The 19,915-nt window shown below is 27.7% G+C and overlaps 1 long non-coding RNA gene across 2 annotated transcripts; it reads left to right on the top strand.

Moving 5' to 3' along the window:
- Positions 1-323: 323 nt before the first annotated feature.
- Positions 324-18,496, top strand: LOC129969419 (uncharacterized). Of its 2 annotated transcripts, none has more exons than XR_008784512.1 (2): positions 324-695; positions 18,072-18,496. It is a non-coding gene; the product is annotated as an uncharacterized LOC129969419 (long non-coding RNA). The 2 variants fall into 2 exon arrangements; XR_008784511.1 differs by having other exon boundaries at positions 336-450.
- The last annotated feature ends 1,419 nt before the right edge of the window (positions 18,497-19,915 follow it).

The raw sequence follows: 19,915 nt of genomic DNA, 5'->3' as shown, positions 1-19,915 counted from the left end.
GGGAAGCATGCACTAGCTTTATTTGCATCTTATTCCCAAAGAGCTAATCTTGAAATTCAACAACGCATGTCTCTCGAATCCATTGTCTGAGTATCCCCCCCCACAAAGCACAATGAGCACAATAACACCAAAACAACAACCAGAGAAGGTGCGCCATAATTACTAGAGGAAAATAATTCCGTTTTCAATATCTCCCATTCGAAACAGTCGCTCGTTACACTGCAACCGTATTCTCACTTTAAAATCTCTTTATGACGTTGCGTAACGAGAGAAACCGCTCAACTTTTGCTTTCCCCAGAGAATAAGGCGTATTTTAGGCGAGCATTTAAATCATGGCTGTCAATTAAGAATGGGAATTAGTTGTAATTCTGGGCCCCGGAGAATATTTGGAGTCACGTCCACTCTTGCTGCCAAGGACCGACCACTTTACTACGTGGAAGTGCCGTTAAGGTATAGCTTTAATCCAGCTTAACTGTGCCCGCGAGGTTCTGCAAGCATTCTAAACAAACCGTTATTTGGAATCGTGTCAAATTCCATTTTCAGAAAGTGAATAATTAACTTTCTAACTACCGTTTCTTTTCTATTTGTCGAGGCTTTTCCTTGGAGGCACTTCGCTATATGAGTAACAAGATGCAGTCGGAAATCTTGGTAGTGAATTCAAACTGAAATAGAAACTTTTCATGTCGTTGTCAAGGGTAAGCACTTTCTTTGAAAATGATTATAAGATCCATTAGGAGAGGAATTGTCTGAGTTAAAAGGTTTGCCTGTCGTGCATATCAATAAAGGGATTTTTAAATATTTTAATGAATCAATTCTACAATCTACATTCTGATAAACTTATTGATTGTATATTTATTGAATCCTAAGTGGTATGCAGAATTAAAATTTACAAAATTAAAATAATGGTTAGTAAGAGCGTACCACTTACATTTTCTATAAAAACACTATTTTGAATTGAAATATTGTTGAAAAAAGGAACCAGTTCGGTATACAGAGGAATTATTGCAAAAGGTAAAATTGTCAAAATTTGAGGAGGGGGGGGGGTATACGTTACATGGAACTATTGCATTTTTAGATGCAAGATGCATATAATTTATTATGGTTTTTTGAGGGACTGATTCACGCTTAGAATTTTTCACAATCGTTACTTTTTCGCATTTGCTCATAAGTTTCACTCTCTAATAATGATTGCATCTAAATATTTATTAATCTTATATAACTAATTTATTTATTATTTATTAGATATTACATACGATTTTATAGCGAAAAAAATATACTTGGTATACCTGAAGATGTAATTCTATTCTATATATATTAGTGCTTATTGTGTGCAACAGAAATTATGTATTCTGAGCTTTTATTCTTTAGAGCAAGCTAACAAATTTCAAATTTGTCCGTAAGTTGAAAAGAACAGAATTATCATATTTGATGCATTATATTTTTGTTTTGATTTTTATGTTATAATGAAATACTTACATAAATATGTAATGTAGAAGCTGTAGTAATGATATGTTACCGATTCAGTATTTTTGTGATTGCAATGATTTTATGCACCATTTTATGTTACCCCTTTTCAAAAATATTAAATATTTTTAAAAGGAAACATAATTTGAGTATAATTGCACTGTTGGCCAATTTTTGGTACGCAAACATCTTATCCAGCCAAAAACTATAAAAATAGCAGTTAATGGTTAATTTCTCTTACTTTTTTCCAATTATGTTGGTTTGAAAGCAGATTTTGAGAGAACTTCTATAGTATTGGCTTGATATAATGTTTAGCAAAATGTTTTTTGCCATATAAAATCTTTTTTTATACAATTAATATACATCTAATTCGATTTTAAAATTTCAATTGGATTGCTCCTTTCTTTCTTATAAAATTATTTAAGAGTAATATAATTAAATCAATGATTGCGTATATTTGTTGATGAAGGAACAAGTAAACACTTAGGTGGGTCTACTATTTTTCAATGAATAATATGTTTCGATATGATTTTATTATCACATTTTTTTTTCTTACCATTAAGTTACCAAGAGGAAGTGAATCATTCTAATGTGTATCACTTTAATTAAGGGAAGTCATTATGATATAAAATATTCTTAAATTCAAATGAATTAAATAAAACCATTTTAATATGAATATGCCTTTTACTCTTCGCGATACTACGAAACCTACAACTAATTTTATAGCTATGTGTTTTCAAAATATAAAATAGTTTTATACTTTTATACGAATAAGGCTTGGAGTAAATGTAGTTGTACTTGCCATGTGACAAACAAATTTAAGTTTTTTTTGCAGCTATGCATTTAACAAGATTCACAATGGATTATAAAGTTAAATAAGGGGATAGTAAAATGATCATTTAGAGCAATTAGATAATCTATAAATAAAAACTAGTATGATCCATTATTCACAAACAAAAGAATATTTCTAAACTCATCTGCAAGCATTTGATTTAAACTTTATTGTCCAACTTTTAAGAAATCACCATTAACATATTGTTAGAAGCAGTTATTATTCGCATGAAGAATGCAGTATACTTGAGGAATGACCAAACGATTTTGGCCAAAAAAGGTCATGTAACGCATTTCCGTTCAATTCAACGAATTGAAGACTTTTGTTTGTCATTCCATTTTTCCATCCATAGTACAAGTAGTGCAGTTGTATGGTAGGACAGTTATTATCCTAATTAGATCAATCTTTCTGAAGAGTGATCGATAATTAAGCCTATGCTTAACATGAGACTGGGATAGCCTGGTTGATAGGGCGTTGACCTCGCATCCCTTAGGTTGTGAGTTCGAACTCCACCGGCCGAAGACTGTCCGTGTGTGTGGTGGCTGGCGCACGTATAAATCGGTCGTTGTCACAAAGTCCTCCATGTCGAGAGCAATACCAATGGGGGTACTGGTTCAAAGGTGATTGTTCTCTGATTCAAGTCTAAATAATGGTCTGTGGATGAACATGAATGAAATCCGCCCCGTAAAAAGGGTTGTGACGCGCAAGTAGCTAAGTAGTTCTCTTAGTCCTAGTTGGCGCTACTGAAAAAAAAGAGACGCACACTCGGCTTAAATCGCTAACAGATGACTATCAACGGGTTTGTAAAGTGCCATAAGCCACAACATACATGTTTAGCATCGTTATTGCTGCTCGATTTTAAGAGTTTCATGATACCTAAACTTCAGCAACATGGTATTTTATATTTAAGTCAGTATTGGTATTTTATGGGATTTTATCAGTCATGGTATTTTATATTCACTCTCATTGGAGCACACAATTAATTAAGCGACATTTCACTGAAGCCTTGCTTAGAAGTCGTGATTTCTTCAATCCTCTTCCACTCCATTCCCCAAATTTCAACTACTATAATTTCTAGTTATTGAATTATCCCAAAATCCATGTTTATTGTGATAGCAAAAGTAATTTTTTATAATTGAATAACAGGATAATATGGATGTGTCTATAATATTTCTCCTGAAATGCTAAAAACTACTGTTTAGAATGCTGTGACGTTATTTAAATTGTTGTCAGGAAACGTTATTTAAATTGTTGTCAGGATCAAGTTGAAGTTTCAGAACAATAAAAACATTTCAAGCCCTTGTCTGCATGCCATATTTAGTTTAATAGCATTCTATACAACCTTATTACTCGCTAAGGGTGAGGCTCTTTTATTGGCAGTATAATCCTATCCTACAAATTGTTAACAAGTTTGATAACATTTTGTTGAATGATTTCCCTTTAATGGCCGGGCTTATATCGCCAGACAAATATCGATGAATATTTTATTTATTGGTAAGCTATAATATTAAAAATGCTTTAGCATTACATAGATTTTAGACCTTATATATATTATGCAACATTTTCCACGGTTTGGCGAAAATGATTTTAAATTTAGATATTACTTCAAAAACTTAATATTAAAGGGTAAACGATGCAAAAGTGAGTCTTAATTTTTCTCGAAATTCCGTGAATTCTCTTGTTAATATTAAATAAATAAGACTTTCAATATTAATTTTATAAACAATATTTAATAAAATATGCATTGCGAAATTGAAAATTCTTATATTTTCTTCCTAGAATTAAAAATGAAAGTTTTAGAACTTAAGACTTAAAATTTTAATTTCATAAACAATGTTTAATAAAATTCGCACTGAAACATCTTATACTCTTTTCCTAGAATCAAAAATAATTTTAGAAGAAAATACTTACTGTTTTAATTTTATAAACAATGTTTAATAAAATACACACCGAGAAATTGAAACTTCCGATGCTATCTTCCTAAATTCAAAAATGAAAATTAGCTAAAGGAAATTATTCCTGTGCTAGATCAATTTTATGTGACGCTTTAGTTTGTATTTAAATTTCTGCTTTTGCAGCTATATATATCCATACAATCTCTTATTGTGTATTTATATAATAAGAGATACTATTTCTTGGCTAATTCCTTTTCCAATAAATAAATAACATAAAGTTTTAAAAAAAATTTATTTGCATATAAAATATTTCATTGTTTACTAATTCTGAAGTAGACTTTTCAAAAAGATGTCTTAGAACTATCAGAAACTGTAATTAAAAGCAAACAACTTTTTGGTAATAATTCCGTTTCAAACTGACTGCTAGCATAAACGAATTCCACATAGAAAACCAAAAGTTTGTGTTTAAACAATTTGTATTTGTGCAATCCTATATATTTACGAAATCTTTTATTGGGTACATATCTTAAGCAACCCTATTTCTTGAATAATTCCTTTTCGCTTAATAGAATTCCAGATAGAATTTTTTTTAAAAAAAATTTATTCGAACATAAAATATTTCATCGATAACTATTTCTTAAATTGATGTTCCAAAAAAATATCCTAAAAATATTAGCAATTCTAATTAATGTATTTTTGGCAACAATTTCGTTTCAAACCATCTTGTATTTCTTATTTCTTACATCTTCAGGATTTCACATAAATCTTTAAAAAAAATGCATTTTTCCTTTCCTATCAAAATGTAACTACAAATGAAATACTATATTAGGAAAATATTTTACTTTGCTTGAAAGGGAAAAATTCCGGGAAACATGTAAATTCCATGGAATAGATACTTTCATTTATTTGCATTCTCTCCCATCTTCCAAAAGAAGATTAAATTTGAAATAAAACCTCCTGTTGCGCATAAATCTATGCGGAAAATCAGAAATCTGATTAAATTTCCAGGAAACAGAATCACAATGTGAGCAGAAAAATTGAGCAGTGGTTGTTAAAACAAAACAGAGACCCTATAATACCGCGCTACTGGAAATGCCTTGCTTGTTCATTCCACCCAGTTCCCGCTTTTATGAAAGAGTGGAAACTGGAGCGGGGACATTGGCGATTTGCATTCATATGCTTTGGTCAGAAAATGCGAATTTAAACTGCCTGTTTATTTTGACAGTGAATCCAAAGTTTGAAGAAGTGCCTCGAGAAACGCGGTGCCACCTCTTTGGAGTAAAAGACTGAACTCAATTTAAATAATGCAGCGTCTTATATATTTCGCTTTCTATTCGAAATAGCGACAAAGCACGCAATGATTTCGAGTAGGGCTAAAGGTGGGAGAAACTCGATATGTATTTTCTTTGTTGTTATGCAAGCTTCCCTTTATTTGCCTCGGTCAGGCACATGACATAAAGTGCTTTTGATTTATAGCTGAAATAACAAACTCTTAGGATTTATTTGTCACTAAAGCTTACTAATAAAAGACGTCTAGAAAATAAATGAGTCTAAATGAGAGCATTTTGTGCTCTCATGTTAAACAGGGTATAGTCAATTGAAACTAAAGTTGATGGTACAAGAAAGGATAAGTGATGCCCCATGATCTTAGATATATAGACCTGAAATATAATTTAAACAGATTTATATCTAAAATAATGAATTCTTTAAATATATTTCTTACTAAAACCTATGAATGAAAGATAATGATAAAATGCATAAGGGAATCGAGCAGAGCACATTCAGTATAATACATGATAAATCAAGTTGATATTAAATTCTCAACCACCTACGCTTATATTCTCATCAGGCCGCGGTGGTCTGGTGGTAAGGTCTCGGCTCCGGAACCGGAGGGTTGCAGGTTCGAGACCCGATTCCAACGAAGAACCGTCGTGTAAGGAGGTCTATTGTACGTTAGATCCGTCCTGACCAAACGTCCCCCCGCTGGTGTGGAGTGGAGAGGGGTTGCCAGCTCGGGTGTCGTCCTCGTCATCTGACCGCGGTTCAAAATTACGAGGCCCGTCCTAAAATAGACCTAGTGTTGCTTCAAACGGGATGTTAATACAACTAAACTAAACTTGTTTTCTCATCAGCACCATATGAAGTAATCCCCGCACTTTTCTGACACCATTGTTAAGCGGCGAAAAAAAAATAAATCCAAAAGCCGTCTATTTCGGCTTTTTAGGGCATATAAGGGACACTTGCATTACTATTTCCGTAAAACAATCTTCCTTACCAGAAGAACTTCACTGCAGGGAAGCAATATTTTAAATTTGTAACATCGCTCTCCACTTCGGACTAACGCATTGGCAGTCTTAGCTACATCGGAAAACTAAATGGCGAATTATAAATTAGTCTTAAATGGATAATTTATGCTGAATATATAACTGAAATAGCAAATTCTTAGAAATCTCCCAGATTTTTTACTAAAGCCTAATTATGAAAAACACCTATGAATAAAGAAATTGACACATTTATTTTTAGTCAAGCATGTTACTTATTGTCAATGGTAACTCAAGCTTATAGATTTAACTGAAAGACTGACGCCTTGGCAGTGTTTTAGGTAAAGATCAATAGTTCAATTTGGGACTGTTCGAAAACAAAATGGTGTATTATTGTTAGTTAAATAGATTGAATGCGATAATTTGTTAAATTATATCTGAAACAGCAAACTCTTGGAACAATCTTGAATTTATTATTAATGCCTATAAATAGATAAATCCTGACACATTCATTCCTAGTTCGATACGGTGTGGTCAATGATAACTTAAGTTCATAGTTACCCAAGTGCCTGATGCCTTGGCAAATTTACAATAAGTAACTCAGTATGGGAGCAAAATAGTGTATTTTTATTTTTAGTCAAGTAATCTTGAGTGTGATATTTTATATTTTGAATTATAATTGAAATAGCAAGCTCGTGGAGCTCTCACAGATTTATCACCAAATCCTAATAATAAAAAAAAACACCAATAAATAGAGAAATCTCACATGGCACATTAAGTGTTAATCAGAAATGATATAATCAATAATTGTAACTCTAATTCCTAGAATAAGTAAAGCTAAGTGGAGTATCTTTATTCTTAATTAAACAATCCTGAATATAAAAATTTGTATTAAAAAGTAATTGATGCCCTTTAGCAAATTTTAAATTTAAAAAAAATTGAAAAACCTTAAAATGAAAGCAAACTCCTCAATTTATAAATACAGAGATGCATGCATGTATGGAATTTATTAAATTTCATTATAAATATACAGTTTCATTGAAAAATAAGTAAATATAAATTCTTCAAACTTATATATAATAGAATCATATTCATAATATTTTAACCAGGCAAGAAGTTATACCTTATATATATATAATTGAATTGTTAGTTATTTTACAACATTTTTTTTTCTTTTTATTTTTGAACTAACTTGTAAGTTGTTCTTGAAATGATACAAAAAATGTTTGGGGCTAAATTTGACCTATTGTATTATTCGGTTTTTCAGCATTAATGATGTTTTATGTTTTTAAAATTTTGTATCTAATCCTATGCAATGTTTTTGGTTTTCATTCATATATTATCATTTCTGTTTTACACCTTTTTCCGACTATAATTTGATACGACCAAAAACATAAACATATTTTTAAAGAATAATTGCATTTTTATGGATAAAACTCATAGCACAAGCTATTAATTTCAAGTATATTTCTAAAATAACTTGAATTTGCTTATTATATTATAATAATCGTATTTCAATTAAAAAAGTTCTGAAATTGGAAATTTCAATTACGAAAGATTTTTAAAATTGTATCAGTAATAATCTATTTTTCAAAGGATTCAAAAAATTTAATTGTATAGCATAGAAATTAAATTCCATTAATTTTTTTTTTACAGGAGACTAAGCTCCCTAAAAAAAAATCAAATGGAAAGGGAAAATCTATAGCAAAAACTATTAAAATCTTTCTTAATTAATTTTATAATTTTCCTCTTTCCTCTTTATACTCTACTGCTTTTATTAAAATATGATCTAAAAATTGATGTACGATCTGAGTGAAACAACATATCCTAAAATGTAGCCCAAAACTCTGAAAATTAGTAAACAAACTCAAATAAATTATTTAATTTCACAATTAGAGTATTTTGTATATTTCTATACAAGAAAGATAAATAATAATCGCAAAGACGAGATTAGAATAATTATTTATTCGAAAGAGATTTGCTATGATATTATAGGGCATAATAATATAAATTTCAGTGATTTTTATATCCTACTAAATCATACAGAATAGTGTATTATTTAAGCCTTAATGGAATTTATATATGATTGCAAACCAGATATTTCATTGATTTTTATCTGTCAAAATATCTTGAAATATATTTGATGTGTCGTATCAGGTTTTATACTATTGTCTGTTTAAAACTAGCTTTTAATTTTTTCCCCAAAAGACATTTTATACATTGAATGGTTATTTTTATCATTAATTGCATTGAAGAAATATTATAGTTTGCTTCCAGAAAAAAATTGCTTATCGTTTTCAGGATATTCTTTGAAGTAAAATTGTATTTCTATCATAAAAATTTAGTTTTTCAATAATATTAGCTTATTAGTCAAAATTAACATATGATTTGCAAGTCGAATACATATATTGTACTTCATGACGATTTTAAATGCTTTAAAGTTTTAAATAACTATACATTAAAATTTTAAAATTTAAAGATATTTTTTTAAATTAGACATTAGCTTTAATCTTATCTCACAGAAAAACTTCCTTTTAAAGTCTGGATCTTTTATCCTCATCGCTATGTTCCCTTTCGTTAAAAAAGATATAATTTAATTTAAATTCACAACTAAAAAATTAGTGCATATTTTATGGTATTTCAAAAGCATATAAATTCGTTAAAATGAATTTTCTTCCATTTTTAAATGTTTATATTCTTTGGTGACATGCTTTTACACGTTACCTAATAAGACAAAATTATCTTAAACCTCGTCTTTTTCATATATTTCGTAAATTTCATATTATTTTATATTTTTCTCTTGACACTTGATATTTTTTTATAATTTTCTCATGATACGCAAAGAAATAATTTTTAAATTTCTAATGACTCGATTTGGAATAACTCGATTTAAAAAGTAGTAATGTTTCTTTTTATTCAAACTCTTGTGTTGCTACTTTTTTAGAATGAGATCATCACAAAACTGTAAAACATTTCTTAACATTTTCTAATATTTGTGGGAATTATTTACAATCTAAAAACTAAAAACATGAGATAAGAGTCTGCATACTTTTAATGTCTGCAATAAAATTCCAAACATGATAAACTTGTGCTTATTCTATTATTGTTACTTGAAATACTCATTTGCTTGAAAAAATAAAATTTGAGTTTTCAGGGATCATGAACCTATTATAAAAAAATATTTGTTCAGAAATGTTTTTGTTTCGCAATTTTAAGAATAGAAATGTTTAGAAGAGAAAAGGATTAATCTTTAAAAAAAAACTCGTTCTTTATAATTTAATAAATTCAACTGTCCTTATTGCGATATGTTTCATTTATGCTTTTAGAAATGTTTCTATTGGTTTTAATTTCAGATGCATTCCCTGGAAAATAAATTCCATTGGATTCTCTTATTTCGCATAGTGCAAATATAAGATATGAAACTATTTATAACTATAAATAGTTTCATATCAAACAGAATAATTTTTAAATCATGATTCGTTAGCAATTAAAATCTTTTTCAAGACTTTTGGAGAATTGAAGTAAGAATTTCTATAAACTAGCATAATTGCTTGTTATAGTTTGATTCAAGTATAAAAAGATAAAACAGTCTAAGCAATTTAATTTAAATTCAATGTGCACGTGAAAGTTTTGAAATAATTGATGTTTTCTAAGAATCAATTTGAAGAATTGATTTATTCTAAAGGATTTGATTATTTTTGATTTCAAGAAAAAACTTGAAATATTTATGAAGTCCGATAAAGCATAAAATTATTCTGCTGATTATCATGCTTCAAATAAAGCAAATATAAAGCAGTTTTCTTCAGAAATCACAAATATATAGAAAATATTCAAAGAAGAATATGTTTTATAATAATATTATCAAAAACTTTCGTTATTTAATGCTTATAGTTTTTTTTCAAATAAAGTCTTTGAAATAAAATCATACGTATTCATTTCAAACCATTTTTTTAAGTCCATCCATTCCTAGTTGATTGTTTTCGTTTAAATATGGAAGCATTCTTGTCTTCTGTTTTTATATTTACAATAACGTAATGGCAAATACTAATAAACAAAACTTGAACAATTAGCTTTCACAGTAAATCATAACGTTAATTGAAATATGTCTATTTGTCCAGTCCATCAAAATAGTATTCAGACACTGCCTTTTAATCCGAAACTGTTTATCGCAAAATTAAATTGTAAATAAATGTAATTCAACGTGGTCATATTTTCTCTATGAGCGAATGAAATATTTCTGAATATAAGAGATCGCCCCCGAATTTAGATTTATTCAAATTCTTTTGCAATAAGAACACCTTATTTTCAATATATATCTGAATTCTTCAGATTAAAGCAGCTGAAATTCATATATTTTGTAATTTTGTGTAAATGGTTGAGGAGTTACAAGCAATTGAAAGTTTGAATTACTAGTGTTAAATGATAATTTTCATTTTCCAATAAATTTCAAGATATAAGAAATTTTTGACAATAATTCTTAATTTATATTAAAATATTCTGTGAGAAAGACTAAAGTTATGCCATCTTAAAAATATATATATTATATTTTTGAATACTTTTTAAATTTACTAGTGAAAATTTTATTGAACAGAAATTCAAGAACTTGGATGCTAATCGAAAGTAAGTGAAGAGCCTAAAACATTACTATTCCAAATTTTATCCATTTCATAAAATAGTTTTTACGTAAAAGTAGCAAAAAGATCTGTAAACTGCATGAATTTCACTATTTTAGACGGCATCTCATTTTCGCAAAAGGATTCTCAAGCAAAATGATTCTCTCCAATCATTAGAATGGAATGGAAAATATATTTTTATATACTAAATAAAATATATTTTTTCTTTTGAAAATAAATACTAAAATAAGAGAGAAGTTATTCTACTTCTGGTACATTTCTAGAGAAATTTCGTTTGCAAAAAGTGGAAGTGGATTACAGTTGAGGAAATGATTTGGTAGATCTTAAATTAATTAATGATAAAAGGAACAGAGGCTAAATTCTGCATTTACAAAGTTTATATACGCGAAATGTATGAATAAATAAAATGTTCTAGAATAAAATGCAAAATCAACTTTTATTCCTAAATAATATAGTGTCACTAAACTGTCCGCAGATTCCTAATTTTTGAAGGAAAATGAAAGAAATTCTTATGTTTTAGTAATTATTTTTTTTAATTAATACACTTTCTGTTAAAAAGATGTTTGAAAAATTCTTTCAAAGGATTTAAATATCATTTGGTAAAAATTTCGACATGCAGATTAATAGCATAATATTTTCAGTTAAGGAATAAGTATCAGTTTATAAGGGTTTCAGTTCTAAAGGAATGTTTTAGAAAATAAACATATGATTCATATTCTTGAGCTACTTCAAGAATTCTTAATTAAGGCAAGCTTCCTTAATACTAATTGAAAAATTTATCTAATTTTTTTTTAATTTTTTTAAAAAGTATGCGCCATAAATAGTAATTATCCATCATTTATTTGCAATTAAATAAAATTAATAATTAAATAAAATAGTTTACAATTAAATATAATTAATAATGAAATAGAATGAATTTCGAATTCTTATTTAGTCTTGCTTCATTAAGTTAAAAATTTATGAATATAAAAATCATTGTTTTTTAGAAAATGAAATTAATCTATGAAATCTACGAAATGAAATTAATGAATTTGGTTGAATAAAGGAAAGTATTAATAAAATGACTTATTATCTAAGTTTACGTGTATTGAAATAGTCCTAAATCTATCTTTCATGAATATATCTGGTTATTTTAAATCTATTTTTCTAAAGTTTTATATCAAAGAATTTCCGATTCTTCAGAGTCAATTTAAAAAGAAAGGAAAATTAAGGGCTCTAATTGAAAAATTGAGAGATATGCAAAAGTAAATATATATATATAGTCCCTTTTACAAATATAATTTACATATTTTTTAAGATGACAATCTTCCAAATTAAATGCCATTTTTCCTTTGTAGGTGACTTTTATAAAATACAAATAATAATGAGTTGCCGAAGAATTTTTGTACTTAATAATAATTTAAAATGCTCATTTATTATGTGCCATTTTTGGTTTTTTACGATTGAAATATTCATAAATATTAACAAATTTGTCAAGCTTTTCAAAAGTTATAAATAAATTATACGAAAATTTGTTTTACTAAGAGAAATTTGTTTTAGTTTTAGTTTATTACTTTTTACATTCAAATTAAAACTGAGTTGCGGGAAACTGAGTTGAGAATAATTAAATTTTTATCCATGTGTTTCATGTTTTCTTATTATTAAATTCTTTATAAGGCAATTTAAAGATAACACAATTCATTTCTTCCCGGAACTTTATTTAATATTAATACATGAAATATTTATATAATAATATCAAAAACAATTACCGACTTAATCGACGATGCTGAAATATTTAATTGAAAAGGAAACTTAAAAATATCTGAATGAATCAAAATATTTAATATAGCAAAAAGAAAATTAAGAATTGAATTATCTGTTTACTTGAATTGTACTTTTTCTGAGACGTATGTTTTTGTGTGCATTTTTTATCAAGAAAAAGTGTCTCACGATCTGAAGTAGGAAAAGATTTTCTCCAATATTGTTATTTTTGTTTTTAATTTTAAGATTTTGTGGAATAATGCGCATATTGAAAAATAGTAAGATAAAATATAATTCATATTATTTTCTATAAATTTAATTGATTTTGCCTTACTGTCTTAGCCATATTAAAATTCCAATATCCTGAACATAGTTTACAAAAATTTTCAATTTAAAAACCCATGTATTGTGTTGGTTTGGAAGTCATTTAAGAAATATTAAGAATAATTTTTTTTGTTTGAAAGTCAATTTGAAAGTCATTTAATAAATAATAAGAATAAAATTCTTTTATTTTGTTTGAAAGCCATCTAATAAACAATAAAAACAAAATTCTTTTCTTTTCTTTTCTTTTGTTTGAAAATAGCTTAAGAAATAATAAGAATAAAATTATTTTTTTTATTTGAAAGTTATTTAATAAACAATAAAAATTAAATTATTTTCTTTTTATTTGAAAATCATATAAGAAATAATAAGAATAAAAATTTTATTTGTTTGAAAATCATTTAATAAATAATGAGAATAAAATTATTTTTTAAAAACACGTCTTTATTAGTACACTTAAAGAAAAGCAAAAATAATGGAAAAGGCTTAAGAAATTCGTTAAAAAGTGAAAAATTGATGAAAATGCTCTAAACAAATTAAATTTTAAATTATATTCATCATACATATTTCCTTATGACAAAATCTTTGCTTATATTGTTACTAATTAAAATTTTAAGGATTTAAATAATGTAAAAATTACTTAGGAATCCATGTCCTTTATGTGGTACAAAGAAATTATGTATGGGATGGAAAAGGAATATCAATTAAAAGGAAGAAATTTTTATCTTCGGATTGTTCTATTATAAAGAAGCATAGTGATATCATTGCTGAATACAACTGCTCACATAACGGTATATAATTCATCGTCTTTATAATGTAATTTTGTTCGTAGATATATACACACCAGTGGCGATTGTTGCTATAATTAAAATGTGACAGAATAAACATTTCTCTTCTTATGTAACCATATCTGCCACAAATAACAGTAATAATTGTCTTAGTTTTTTTTAAAATTCCATTTTGAATAATTGTCTTCGCTTTTATTATTCCATTTTGAATAATTGTCTTCTCTTGTATATTATTCCATTTTGAATCATTGTCTTAGCTTGTATACTATTCCATTTTGAATCATTGTCTTCTCTTGTATATTATTCCATTTTGAATCATTGTCTTAGCTTGTATACTATTCCATTTTGAATCATTGTCTTAGCTTGTATACTATTCCATTTTGAATCATTGTCTTAGCTTGTATACTATTCCATTTTGAATCATTGTCTTAGCTTGTATACTATTCCATTTTGAATCATTGTCTTAGCTTGTATACTATTCCATTTTGAATCATTGTCTTAGCTTGTATACTATTCCATTTTGAATCATTGTCTTAGCTTGTATACTATTCCATTTTGAATCATTGTCTTTATTTGTTATACCTTTTTGAATCAATGTATTTATTTGTTATACCATTTTGAATCAATGTCTTAGTTTATTTCATTCCATTTTGAAAAGAAATAATTGATTAATGATTAATATAATTGCATACTTTGAATTTCTTAAGATCTGAATCATTTGTGACAGTACGAGTCTATTACTTTAATTAACGAATACTCTACAGCTGTTATGCAAAATCACATTTTTTAAATTTCCTTCTTTTTAATGCATTTGTTGTACGCCCCGAATCTCTCATTTTGTGAAAGCAAGTCGCTTGAAGTATTATATCCGAGTTCGTGGAGAAAAGAGAGATGCAACATTTAAATGTTTAGAATGCACTGGCTGTTTCCATTGTCAGGAAGGGGGAGGGGGAACAGCTATTCTTCACAGATGAGCAAACTTCCGGAAGGATGAAGATGAGAAAACCCTCCACCGAAAGCTTCTTTGCAGACACAAAACACAAATGTCGGCTGGATCCTCCCTGCAATTTCCTGCTTTGTCGAACTTTCCTTAGATAAAGTGGGGTTTTTCTTCCTCTTTTCGAACATTTTTTTCACCTGGTCGAACTTGGAGGGGGCGAAAAGGGAAATTGGGAAGTAAAGGCAATATTTTAAGTAAGGGTTCGATTTTTTCCCGCCCCTTCTTCCTCATCTCTCTCTCTTCTTCGTTCGAAACGTTTCTTCTGCTTCGAAAGAGTCCTTCTTGGAAATCATTTTACTTTTCTTTTGATGGATTTTTCACGGTTTATGAAGAAGAATGACGATAAGTGGCTATTAAAGAGGAAAAATAAGAATTTTGTTTTTAAAGATTTATACGGAATAATGTTTGCATCAAAGTATTATAGTTTCATGGACTTTTTTCAGAAATAAGGGAAAGAAGAAAGAGGAGGGGTGGGGAGTTGGAAGTAAGTCTCTCTTTAGTTTGTTGTGAATAAATGGCATATAAGTTGATGATCTGAACCATATCTCGGGGTTATTTTTTTACTTTTCGTATTTTTTTCCCTTAATGCCTTGTGGGTCAAATTTTAATGATATCCGTGTTTCTTCAGAAGCATTTTTATTCCGAATTTAGTTTTTTTGCTAACTAAGATGATAGAAAAATAAACCCAATTGCATTCAGGTATGCAATGAAATGCATTATTATGCGCCTGAACCAATAAAATGCTTGTTAAAATAAGATGCTAAATTTTTCCTAAAGGTAGAATATGATCAGATTATATTGTGGTATGGATACAAATTAATAATGTTTTATAACCTTATTAGAGTTTTTTTGACTCTTTAACCACCATATTATTAGTTTTAATTTATTCATGCCGACCAATTTTATTTCAATCAACTGAAAATAGTATTTTAAATTATATTTGCACATTAGATATGAAATATTCTGATTGCTTAGCTTTGCTTGATAAGCGGTGAAACTATTTGCAAATTTGGTCTAGTTATTAAGCTAGTAGATTCATCAAGGTTTTATTTTGTGACATATTGAACTAAATATATACCTATCCATAGGTGAAGCTATTTAAAGCAACAAATACAAAATTGATAAGACGAATATTAAAACTAAAATCTTATGGTCATGAATTTAATGTGAAATTTCCCAAAATGAAACAATTTAATTTACCAAAGAAATTGAAAAGTTGTTGAAACTTATTTATTTCAAAGAAATTTCTTAGTAATCAATATTACTGAAAAATTAGGATTTTTGAAATTGCTTCGCAAAATTATACGAAAAAAAATAGTTTCAAACTTTCAATTCAATTCAACAAATAATACTTTCAATTCAAACTTTCAATTCAATTCAACAAATAATACTTTCAATTCAATTCAACAAATAATACTTTCAATTCAATTCAACAAATAATACTTTCAATTCAATTCAACAAATAATACTTTCAATTCAATTCAACAAATAATACTTTCAATCTTTAACACAATATTAACATTGATTCCTTTTAATGGATTGTCTTATACTGCCTAATAATCCCTCATACTTTATTAATATATATACCCTTTCTTTACTGCAAAGATGATATTAAAAAAAATTTAATTAATTATATATATATATATTTCTGTTCAAAAGAAAACCAATTTATAACATAAAAACCCGAATCCAGAAAATGTGGAAGAAAACCAAAATTATTATCTGTCGGTTTTTTACATTTGTCATTATATAGTTGAATTTTTGAAGAATTAGGTAAATTACAAATGAATAAGATGATTAACAGTATTAAACCAGTGAATTTCAGAAATTGGCTCTTTTGCTACACCCAGATGAATGATATGCTGTCTTCCATGATAGTGATGGCCACTATCATGGGAGCATTAAGTTTTCAGCTTGCCTGTGACACTGACCGATGGTCAACAGATAATGAATCTGGTAGTGCAAAGTGGAACAAAGGATTAGAATGACAAGGATATATAAGTGTAATCAGAAAAGCACGATTATTACAAAATAGTTACAAAGAGGGAATGAAAGGGTGCTGAATCTTACAAAGAATGAACAATTGAATGATTTCACTCCTTTATTTCCTAATTTATTTTCTTCTCAATAAAAGTCAAGTCCAAAATAGAAAATGACAAGCACATACTGAAGTAATAATTCACCGTTGTACTAGAATTATCCAAAATATTAAAGTACTTTCTATATAATTTTGTAGAAATTGGACAGATATTAAATTAACAGAATTATTCCATAAATAATGAGTGAATGAAAACAATTAGATTCCAGTCTGTAATATAAATCTTTAATCTTTGTAACTTGTGAAGAATAATGTGTGCTTGTAAGAGCGTTTGGTATGGCTGTATAGGATTCACCGTTTAACTGAGATTATATCTACCAAATTTGGTATAGTTGTATATATTTTAGAGAATGGAAATGTCTCTTTTTAGTGTAATTTAGAAATTTTAATTCATTCAAGAGTAAGAAACTCTTGGCGGTCATTTTTTGCGATTCATTCTGAAATTATTATTGCATGCAATTGAATTTTATACCATTTTGCAATTCTAAATTTTATTTATTATGCGAATTTAGCTTTCGTGTATTTTTTTAATTTTGATAATTTTTAAGAAACATTTTTGGTATACATTTGAACAATAGATTTCATGTTAGTATGAAATTCATACCGTTATCATTGTTTCATCAGATATTTATTCCCGTGGTTTTCTTCCAATACCTGAACACTGATGAAGAATGGTTCTAGATAATATCTGCTTTCTCTTGCAAGATTTCTCTCCATCTGACTCTCGAGAAAAATAGAAGAGTCTTTCAGAAATTGACAAAAACATAGTCTATGGAAAAGAGATTTATGTGGTAACTTTGTTATAACTGATATTGTCCTGTTTCATCCACTGACTTTAGAAATATTTTTACGTGGACAAGACCTGATAAACTTCACTTGTCTCTGAATAAGCTGAAGCTTCGAAGAGACTAATATTAATTTAATGGTAGAGGCAGAAGCCAGATTAGATAGAAACACAATTATATATATTTAGACACTTATTATGAATGCCGTGAAGTGAAAGAGAGATGCTTTAATATTTATCTTTTCATTTTTTAGGAGGATGGTTGATTCTTATTTGATTTGTTAACTATAATGGTAGCCATCACTGGATTCATTAGATTGGCGAATTTTTGAAAAATGAGAATATTTGTTCAATGATTATCTATCCACATCTCAGAACTTAAACATTACATAATGAAATTATCTGACGTGCGAGTAGACAATTGCCCATTTCTTCACGTGAGACCCATTCATACATCATATCCAGGGCTTGATAGCAGTGCTTCAACAGGAAAAGAAATGCCACAACTGAGATTCCTGATCTGACCTTGTACACAATGAATTCACGTTGAGATTGAGCACATATAAAAGGGGACTGTACATTCTGTTAACTCATTTTCTTATATCTTTCTGATGAGTTTTATGTATGTTTCATAATTTTGTATCAATTTTCATGAATAAATTTCCATTATTGATATATCTTCATGTTGAAAAATAATTGAAGGAAAGACATAGTTTTGGAACCAGTATATTACAATGAAAATTTTATTTCCGTTTGAAAAAAAAAGGCGCAGAATTCAGAATAGGAATAATTATCAGTGTATATAATCTTCCATCGCCGTCTGTAATGTTTGGTGGACTTAAAATTACCTCCACTCTTTGGTCTATGTCATTATTGGATATGAAATTTTAACTTCTGTTTTGTTGTCTAGCAATTTAAGCATATTTTTTTATGTTTAAATTGATTGGTTTATTCGTGTGCAAATAAAGCTAAGCATGAATAAAATTTAGTTATGGGATCGTAAATGTTTAACGGATCACTAGTTCTTTCAAATCAATTTGAGTTATTAAATTTAATTTGAAGGTTCGTGAACATTATGGATAAACATTCCACTGCAAAGAAACAAAATAATCAATATTACTATATATATATATATACATATACATATATATATATATATATATATAATGTAATCCAAATGGGATTTTTTTTTTAATTTCTTAATCACACCGGCTAATGTACATGAGATTTTGTAATGCAACATTTTTTAGTCAATCTGCAACAATCATATCTATTCTAGATACTGTTAACAGGATATGGCCAATGTATGTGAACTCTTCTACTATGGCTCCTATTAGTTTATCTGTGGCAGAATTATCCGAAATATTGTCAGAAGGATAACAGGATAACTACAGTTAACAGGATTCTATCCTGTCTAGACTGGGTAGAATAATTATTTGTGTTATCTATTTCTTCTATATGGGCTAAAATATTGTAGTTAAGATTTTATCTAATCTGAAAAGATAGAATAATTGGGACAAATCATTAAGAATATCAACATAAAGGCTTAATGTATAGGGTTTTCAAATCAATGTATTCACAAAATAAACGTTATTTTTCATATCATTTGTTTTCTGATATGCTTTATTATAATTTATTTTAATTGTTTTTGGTTATTTAGGAAATTTTATTACTTTTAAGATACCAGTTGTGCCTATTTGGATCAAATATGTTAATATAACAATTATAAGAATAGTTCAAGATTAAAAATAAAAATTCAAATGAATGACAATAAATATTTAAAATAATAATTTATGTTTAAAATATCGCAATATCTCGTTGTATTTTTCTTTCAAGATAGTTAATTTTTAACTTCATTGAAATTTTCTGATTTATATTATAAATTACTGAAACATTAATAATGATTGTTTGATCTTGAAATAATTCTTGATAAAACTATTAAAATATAAGAAAGATTAATTAATCTTGGTAATAATGTTTGAACAATAGAGCGATAAAAATTAATATTTCACCTTTGGAATTAGTTATTTTTTATCTTGAATACAACTATTGAAAATATTAAAGTTATAGGCTCAACGTTTAATTAAAATTTTTCTTT

This window comes from Argiope bruennichi, chromosome 5 (assembly GCF_947563725.1).
Source record: "Argiope bruennichi chromosome 5, qqArgBrue1.1, whole genome shotgun sequence".
Classification (NCBI taxonomy): domain Eukaryota; kingdom Metazoa; phylum Arthropoda; class Arachnida; order Araneae; family Araneidae; genus Argiope; species Argiope bruennichi.
Note: the sequence above shows the minus strand (reverse complement) of the source record. Positions and strands in the feature narration are given on the sequence as shown.